Source organism: Papio anubis, chromosome 1 (assembly GCF_008728515.1).
Source record: "Papio anubis isolate 15944 chromosome 1, Panubis1.0, whole genome shotgun sequence".
Classification (NCBI taxonomy): domain Eukaryota; kingdom Metazoa; phylum Chordata; class Mammalia; order Primates; family Cercopithecidae; genus Papio; species Papio anubis.
In genome coordinates, this window is record NC_044976.1 from 116,986,088 (window position 1) to 116,996,336 (window position 10,249).

Below are 10,249 nucleotides of genomic sequence, written 5' to 3' on the forward strand. Positions count from 1 at the left end.
TATAAAAATGAAAGAGCTGCAGGCAGGACAGGAGGACTGGGATTTAATGAGTTTTAAGTGGAGTGTCATTGTAGACTCCAAATGCCATCCCAAGATTATTGGGACAGATGGGGCAGTGATTACCCAAATCTGCTTGGAGCATGACATGAACATCCAGTTTCCTGTTGAGGATGAGAGGAAACATCCCCAGGACCAAATTACCATCACAGAGTACAAGAAGAATACAGAAGCTGTGCAAGGTACTATATTGATTATTATGGATGAACTCGAGCAGATGGTTTCTGAGGACGTTCCACTGGACATCCCACATCATTGGTACCTGCAGCAAAAATCATGGATCCAAAATCATGGATGAATTCAAGATTGACATTTGTTTCCCACAGAGAGGAGGCCCCAACCCCAACTGTGGCACTATTATGAGGCTCCCAGAGAACATGGAGAAACCCACTGACCATGTCCTCAACCTAGAGGAGGAATACCTGGCTGATGTGGTGGACAGCAACGTGCTGCAGGTATACATGAAGTCCCCAGTGCATGAGGAGTCCAAGGTGCATCCAGAGGCTTTGTGGTATGGGACACCCCCTGGACCACCAGCAGCAGTAAGAAGGCTCCTGACATGAACAGCTGTGAGAAATTTCCCAATTTCAGGGCTCAGGTGGCCCCCAAGACCCTCTCTTGGAGCCCTAAATGATAACAATAAAAAACCAGAAACATCTTCAGACTGCTGATGTAAACCCTGTCACACAATGGTTTGTCTCAATCTGACCTAGTAGCTGGACTTTCTATAAATTATTGACGCTCTCCCTGCTTCTCAAGGTCTCACAGTGAAACCTGGCATTGCCTGGCTCTGTATGTGACTGCTTCTCTGGGGTCTGGTTGGCATCCAGAGAATGCTCAGGATCTGCTTGCTGATACTTGGCTCTGGGCACTCCACGATGTTAACACTAAACAAAGGTAATTGAGCGTTTTGTAATAAGATAACACAGACTGCAGCTTTATGGTCCACCTGGCAGGTCAGTCAGCACTCTGACCTTCATTATGAGAGCTCCTCCTCATTATGAGAAGTGGCTAGGATTCGACTTCCTGTGTCATGACCTCAGGAAATAAATTTCCTTGACTTTATAAAAGCCTATACATACATATATATGCATGTATATATAGGGGTTCACTGAAGCAACACATATATATGCATATATATATTTATATGCGTTCAGTGAAGCAACACATGTCTCCTGCCATGCTCCAACTTCAAGATAAGTTGGATATATATATACACACATATATATATGAATACAAACAATATTGATTTTTCCAATCCGTTAACGTGGAATATACTTCTATTGTTTTGTGTCTTCAATTCCTTTTGTCGATGTTTTATAGTTCTCACTGTAGAGATCTTTCACTTCTCTGGTTAAGTTTACTCCTAGGTATTTTATTTTATTTGTAGCTATTGTAAATGTGCTTACTTTCTTGGCTTATTTTTCAGATTGTTCACTGTTAGCATATGGAAATGTTACTGATTTTTGTATGTTGATTTTATATCTTGCAACTTTACTGAATTCGTTTATCAATTCTAATGGTATTCAAGGCAATCCTTATCAAAATACCAGTGACCTTCTTCAAAAATAGAAAAAAAAATCTTAAAATTTACATGGAATCATATAAGTTTCAGAATAGCCCAAACAATCCTGAGCAAAAAGAACAAAGCTGGAAGTATTATATTACCTGACTTCCAATTATACTACAAAGTTATAGTAACCAAAACAATGATACCAGCATAAAAACAGACACATAGTTCCATGGCACTGAATAGAAAACTCCAAAATAAGTCTACACATTTACTAAAACCTTATTTTCAACAAAGGCACCAGGAATGTACATTAAGGGAAGGATAATCTTTTCAATAAATAATTCTGGAAAAACTGGATATTCATATACAGAAGAATGAAATGAGACCCCTACTTCTTGCCATGTACAAAAATCAAATCAACTTGATTACAAGACTTAGATGTAAAATTGAAACTATAAAATTACTAGAAGAAAACATTGGGGGAAATGATCCATGACATTGGTCTGGACAAAAATTTCTTCAATACAAGTTCAAAAGCTTGGGCAACTAAAGAAAAATTAACAAATGGGATTACATCAAGCTGAAAAGCTTCTGCACAGCAAAGGAAGCAATCAATTAAGTGAAGACAGAATGAGAGAACATATCTGCAAACTACTGATATGACAAGGGATTAATAACCAGGATATATAAGAAGCTCAAACAACTCAACAGTAAAAACAAAATAATAACCTCAATCTGATTAAAAATTAGCAAAAGATGTGAATAAACATTTTTTAAAAGAAGACATACAAACGGCCAACAGCTATATGAAAAAATTGCTCAACATTGTTAATCATCAAAGTAATGCAAATCAAAGCTACAAGATGTCTCATCCCAGTTTAAATGGCTTTTATCAGAAAGACTAGTAATAAAGGATGCTCGTAAGGATGTAGAGAAAAGGGAATTCTCCTACACTGTCAATGGGAATGTAAATTAATACAACCACTATGGACAACAGTATGGAGGTTTCTCAAAAAACTAAAAATAGAAATATCATATGATCCAGCAATCACATTACTAGTTATATATCCAAAAGGAAATTTGTATATCAAAGAGACATCTGCACTCTCATGTTTACTGCAGCACTCTTCACTATAGCCAAAATACGGAATCAACTTCAGTATTCATTAACAGATGAATGGATAAAGAAAATATGGTACATATGCACAATGAAATATTATCCAGCCATATAAAAATGAAATCATGTCATTTGCAACATGTAACTTGCGGCCTTTATGTTAAGTGAAATAAGCCAAGCACAGAAAGACAAATATTGCATGTTCTCACTTATATGTTGGAGCTGAAAAAAGTGTGCTAAAGAAGTGTTGGTTAATGAATATAAAAATACTGTTAGATAGAAGGAATAAGGTCTAGTGTTTGGTAGCACAATAGGGTGACTATAGTTATCAATGTCAAAATAACTAAAAGAGTGGCATTGGAACGTTCCTAATACAAAGCAATGATAAATGTTTAGGGTGATGGATATCCCAATTACCCTGATTTGATCATTACACATAGTATGCTTATATCAAAATATCCCACATACCCCATAAATATGTGCAGCTATTATGTATCCATAAAAATTAAAAGTAAAAAAATAAATAAATACACAAAGGCCAGAAACTTAAGCCATCATTAATGATTTTCCTTATATTTGTGCAACACAGGAATATAGTTGAGATTCCATTCCAGAAGAAATCCCCATTCCAGTGTCACAGTAGGTATCTAGGTGGTCACCACTTGGAAGTTAAAGCAGAGACTTAATCTCTTATTTTATGCTCTTATCTAAACTTCAGTCGGGCCCAGGTCTTATTATCTTGCTATCTTCCTCAGGGCCTGACATAGTACCTAGGACCTAGTTTCTTTAAAACAATAATTAGCTGTTGAATAAACAATTCTTTAGAGCTCGCCTTCACATCTGTCATAAAAGTTTAAGTATGCATTATAAATATAATTTTTACTTTGAAATACACTTACTGACTATCACTCTGATGACATTTTTCCCAAAGAAAATTGCTCTGAATCTTTGCAGTCTTTCTTCAAATAATGGGTCAGCTTGTGTAACTGCCCCACAGGAGCTTGTGGTGTGCCATCTAGTGACCAATGTGGCCAATATATGCACCACACCAAGGATAGTTTGTTATTTTAAATGTACACATTACAGGTCTATTAATATTTGAAATAAAATGCACTTAAATATAATTATGTGCATATTAATATAACAGATGCCTACCACTCAAAAAACAAAGATTAAAAGAAATGTTGACTGATGTTGACCTGCTATTTATTGCTCAGCAATCATGTAAAGTGTACAAAATTATAACCATTATGTTGATCTTTGTTGTGATTACCAAGAGTTACTTACCACACACCTCTAGCCTGCAAGGTACCACAAGGAATACAAAAGAACAAAACAAACAAACAAAAAAAACATTGGTGTGTTGCTGTCTCTCCAGGCATGCCACGCACACATTTTAGAAATCACCAGAATTCAAGGCAGCTCATGACAAGTGACAAAGATTTGATGTATACTTCTCTAAATGCATGATAAAGGGGTTAGGTGCAAAGCTTCACAAGGGTGGAAAAGGCAAACAGTAGAAGAAGACTGTCCTAAAACAAAGATAGAAAATAGAAGCAATACTCATAAAGAAGTAAGATACAGAGACTTGATGCCATGCTAAGAAATTCAGATTTTATACTGTATCCTGTAAGTAATGAGGACCCCTGAAGGACTTTAAGGAAGAGAACAACTTGATTTAAAAAGCATGTGAGCAGGTATGTAAGTTAAGTTATAAGCACAAGTCCTCTCTTATAAGAAAAGAAATAGATGATTAGAATGATTTAATCCTAGAACAGCACAAAAGTTTATACACAGTGTAATATATCTAGAGAATATCTGCAATTTATTATTGTATAGATAATCAGGAAATAATGTTGATAAACAATGTCATATTTTACAATTTTTGTAAATATTCATAGAAGCCTATTGCCCTTGCTAGATGAGCAGAATAGGGAACGGGCTTGGATAGTTTTGTATCTGGGATGTGTCTACTCTCTTTTCTTTACATGAACTCTCACAGATACAGGGACAGTTTAAAATGTTTACTGGATCTTGCTCCTAAAGGTGAAGCTGAAAGGTCCTGCTAAACGATTGAAGAGTTCATGTGGGGTGAGTTTCACACTAGCAACACAACACTGGTTGCTAGATAAACACAGGCAAAGGGATCCCACTTCAGTGATTTGCAGCAGTGACGGATGGCAATGGTATTTATAATTTTCCTTCCACCAACTGGCACACATCAAATGACCTGGCACGATAGAGAAAAAGTATTAGATTTGAATGACAAATAATTACCTGATACTAGTTTAGGTTCTTCTGTAAGGGTTATTATGAGGCTGCAAACAGCCGGAATGCCTATGACTTTAAATTTTATAATTTATTAAGAAAAGTTGGAAGAAAGTACTATCCTATAGGTTAGCATTCACAAACCTCATAATTTGTGCTGCCATTCCTTTCTTCAACCAATAACATTGATTATACTGGAAAACACACACATTTTTTTTTTCTAAAAGTTCTTTTATACTACTAGGGACTATTTGTTTTTTGGGTGGGTTTTTTGTTTGTTTGTTTGTTTGTTTGTTTGTTAACCATACCAGCCTAAACCCAATCATACCTACTCAAAAGACAGTCAAAAGGATCGACAATTCTGAATTCTTAATATAAAATTTTTTCTTTATATTTTGTCTGGGCTCATAAAACATTGTTTTAGATTCATATTTTAACTCTAAATTTAAGCAAGTATTAGGGTTCCAGTCTATGTGACCCAGTTAGCTCCCCCTACCCTCTGCTACAAAACTAGGAAACATTTTTGATTATGATAGTAAAACAGAGAGGAAGCTAAAGTAGAGAGGGCAGCAAAGGAGATATTTCAATAAATCTTAAAAGGTCAAAAACAATTATATATGTACGTGTGTGTGTGTGTGTATATATATATATATATCTCAAGTAGATAAGTTTCTCACCAATACACATCAAGATGTGTTTTCTGCTCTCTACCCACCTTTCAGTTCCTTCAATGTGCCCTCTTCCATTGAACCTCAGTGCCTTTGCACTTGCTGTGCCCCTTACTGAAATGCTCCAAAATCGAGAACTTTTTAAGTACCAGCATTACACTCAAAGGAAATGTTCAGTGGAGCATTTCAGACCTTGCATTTTTGGATTGGGGATGCTTAACCAGTTAGTATAAGGCAAACATCTCCAAACTTGAAAAACATCTGAAATTCAAAAAACTTCTTTTTCCAAGAATTTCATATAAGGAGTATTTAACCTGTATGTACGTATGTAAATATTCAACTACACACACTCACAAACACACATACACACATACACACACACACAGACACTTCTTTAACAGAATTTGAAGCTTGCTTATGTTTCCATAATGTATGTATGAAAATGGCAAGGAAGGTCAGAACCATCCACTGATAGGGAATTAACATCCTTTTTCATAGGCTTGGCTTCTTCACATTAGGAAAAAAAAAAGAACTACTACATTTAAAAGGAATGTGTTTTCTCCCTACATCTAATGTTGGCAATGAAGAAGTCCTGTTCTGTTATTCACTTTGTCATGAAAGCATGAAATAATGAATGCTAGATGAACTCTGTGAGTCATTTGACCACTTACAGCAAAATTACTTGTGAAGCTTGTGTAAATAACTATGTAAACAAATAAACATTGACTATGCCCTTAGGAAGAAATATACCTTTCCATACTTTAACCTGCCAAGATAATCCCAACACTATGGTATGCAACAATCACAAAGTTTCTAAATTCTATATTTTTAGTAAATAGTTTGACATATATGCAGTGAGATGCTCCCAATCCTACTAGTAGTTTAAAAGGAAAATAATAGGTAAGCTTGAGTGAACATCTAACCATGGCCATTGTAACAAAGCCATTTGATTACTTTCTACTAGTCTTCACATAAACTTCCAAAGTTATGTCATCACCCCTTAGCTAATCAACCTCAACCCTTTGTAAAGTTTGCAACTTTCCATCAACTTTGCCGAGATATAAGGCACATTAACAATATCGTGTGTGTGTGTGTGTGTGTGTGTGTGTGTGTGTGTGTGGACAAGGTCTTGCTCTGTCATTCAGGCTGAGGTGCAGTGGTGCTATCTTGGTTCACCTCCCAGTTTCAAGTAATTTTCGTGCTTCAGCCTCCCAAGCAGCTGGGATTACAGAAGTGCACCACCACACCTGGCTAGTTTTTGTATTTTTTGTAGAGACAGGGCTTCACCATGTTGGCCAGGCTGGTCTCAAACTCCTGGCCACAAGTGATCTGCCCGCCTTGGCCTCCCAAAGTGCCGGGATTGAGGGTATGAGCCACCGTGCTTGCCCAACAGTATCTTGATTAGGAGTAACATCAGAAAAATCATCTAGTAAGAAGTCCTAGCCCTTGTCCCTCTACCAAAACACTGATATAACGACAATATTCAGATGAGAGCACTGATATGAGAAATACAGAATCCAGTTAATAAATGGAAGCATTCCAGATGAGCAAAAAGCTTAGAGAAAAAATGTGCCAATACAGGTAAGAAGAGCAAATTTACTTTGCGCACATCATGCCCTCCTCCAAGTTAGCAAGCTCAAATCCAAGGAGCTTGGAATGACCCATGACTTCTCCCACAGCGGGGAAAGAGAGCGGTCTCCTGGCTTTTTGGTGCACTCCTAAAGGGGCCTATTTCCGTTTTGCCTCATACTGTGCACTAAAAGATCAATGAAACTGGGGTGCCTCAGACAACAAGGAGCAAAGGAGAAGGAACATTCCTCTACACCTGTCACTGCTCTGCTAGACTGGAAAAAGGCACAGAATCAAGTTTTTTTGTTTTTGTTTTTGTTTTTGTTTCTGTTTCCAGGAAGGAAGAAGAGAAACAAAGTGTGCCTTGTTCCCAGTGTTTCAGTGTATTCCCCCATGGAGTCAGTCTCTCTCTCACCTCATACCAAGCACTGAAGTGCTAGCAGAGTGTGGACTGTCTCCTGGAACAGATAGGGAAAAAGGAAAAGGGGCAGCCATCCTTCTACAACTAACACTGCTCTGAGAGACTGGTAAAAGGCACAGATTCTTCAAATGCACAGACGCCAATACAATAATTCAAGAAATGTGAAGAATCAAGAAAACATGCCACAATAAGGGAATAAAATAAATCTTCAGTAACCATCCTGAAATAGAGATTCATAAATTACTTGACAAAGAATTCATATTAACTGTATTAAAGAAAGTTAGTGAGTTACAAGAGACCACTGATATAAAACTAAACAAAATGAAGAAAACAATGCTTGAACAAAATAAGAATGAAGAGATAGAAAAGATAAAAAGTTAAACAAAAATACCAAAGGTGAAGAATACAATAGTGGAACAGAAAAATTCACTAGAGAGTTTCAATAGCAGACTTGATCAAGCAGAAGAAAGAATGCAATGATATGAAACTAGAAATCAATAAATGGAGGAAAATGTAAAGCTAAAAAATACGTGGAAATTAAACAACACACTCTTAAACAACCAATGGGTCAAAGAATAAATCAAAAGGGAAATAAAAAATATTTGTACATAAATGAAGAAAAAACAACATACCAAACTAATGAGTGGCATGCAGCAAAAGCAATACTAAGAAGAAAAATTATAGCAATAAATGCCTACATTAAGAAAGAAAATAAATCTAAAATAAACAACATAATTTTGTATCTCGAGAAACAAGAACAAACTAAGCCCAATGTTAGCAAAAGAAAGGAAATAAAGATAGCATCAGAAATAAATAAAATGGACTAGAAAAACAATAGAAAAGATAAAAACTCAGTTGTCTTTTTAAAAAATAAAAAAAATTTGAGAGACATTTAGCCTGAGGAAAAAAAAGAAAAGAAGCAACAAAATAAAATTAGCTATGGAAAATGAGAGATTACAACTAATGCCGTAGAAATATAAAGAATCACAAAAGAATATGATGAATATGTAAGTATAAACCAAAAAATTGAGTAACCGAGACAGATTAGATAAATTCCTAGAAATGCACATCCTACAAAGACTAAATTATGAGAACTAAAAAATATAAACAAACAAACAAAGAATAAGGATATTGAACTGGGAATTTTTTGAAAAATTCAGTGAACAAAGCTCAGGACCATATGTCAGCACTGGTGAATCTTGCCAATCATTTGAAGAGTGTATGCTAATCTTTTTCAAACTTTTTTTAAAAGAATTGAAGAGGGCCAGGCACGGTGGGTTACGCCTGTAATTCCAGCACTTTGGAAGGCCAAGGTGTGCAGATCACGAGGTCAGGAGATCGAGACCATCCTGGCTAACACGGTAAAACCCCTTCTCTACTAAAAATTAGCTCGGTGCGGTGGTGGGTGCCTGTAGTCCCAGCTACTCAGGAAGCTGAGGCAGGAGAATGGAGTGAACCCAGGAGGCAGAGCTTGCAGTGAGTCAAGATCGCGCCACTGCACTCCAGCCTGGGTGACAGAGCGAGACTCCATCTCAAAAAAAAAAAAAAAAAAAAAGAATTGAAGACAAGGGACCACAAAAAAAGAAAACCACAGGCCAAGACAAAGATATTACAAGAAAAGAAAATTACAAGCCAATATCCTTAATGAACATAAATGCAATAATTGTCAACAAAATATTAGCAAACCAAATTAAATAGCACATTAAAGGATCATATGCCATGATCAAGTGGGATTTATCTCTGGGAAGTGAGGATGGTTTAACATATATGAATTGAGAAATGTAATACATCACATTTACAGAATATAGAACAAAAACCACATATCATCATCTCAATAGATGCAGAAAAACATTAGACAAAATTCAATATCATTTCATGATAAAAGTTTTCAACAAATTAGGTATAGAAAGAAAGTATCTCAACATAATACCGCCCACATATGACAAGCCTACAGTTAATATCATACTCAGCAGTGAAAAGTTGAAAGCTTTTTGTATTAGTCCGTTTTCACACTGCTGATGGAGACATACCCGAGACTGGGAAGAAAAAGTAATTTAATTGGACTTACAGTTCCATGTCGCTGGAGTGGCCTCAGAATTATGGCAGGAGGTAAAAGGTACCTCTTACATGGTGGCGGCAAGAGAAAATGGGGAAGAAGAAAAGCTGAAACCCCTGATAAACCCGTCAGGTCTCGTGAGACTTATTCACTATTACAAGAATAGCACTGGAAAGACAGACCCCATGATTAAATTACCTCCCACTGGGCTCCTCCCACAACATGTGAGAATTCTGGGAAATACAATTCAAGTTGAGATTCGGGTGGGAACACAGCCAAACCATATCATCTTCCTTCTAAGATCAGAAATAAGACAAGGATGCACATTCTTGCCACTTCTAGTTAACATAGTACTGGAAGTTCTAACCAGAACAATTTGGCAAGAGAAAGAAAGAAACTGGAAAAAAAAGAAGTGAAAACGTTTCTGTTTGCATATAACATGATCTTAGATATAGAAAACTCTAACGACTCCACCAACAAAAATAAAACCTGTTAGAACTAATAAATGAATTCAGCTTCAGAGGTTTTGGGGCTGAGACAATGGGGTTTTCTAAATATACAATCATGTCATCTGCAAACA

General features: G+C 36.4%; 1 long non-coding RNA gene across 1 annotated transcript in view; it reads right to left on the reverse strand.

The window, feature by feature from the left end:
- LOC103888107 overlaps positions 1 to 9,796 on the reverse strand; it is an 87,806-nt gene extending 78,010 nt beyond the window's left edge. Inside the window, exon 1 of the long non-coding RNA XR_004177014.1 lies at positions 9,682 to 9,796. This is a non-coding gene — a long non-coding RNA (uncharacterized LOC103888107). The remainder of the gene's footprint in view (positions 1 to 9,681) is intronic.
- Between the last annotated feature and the right edge of the window lie 453 nt (positions 9,797 to 10,249).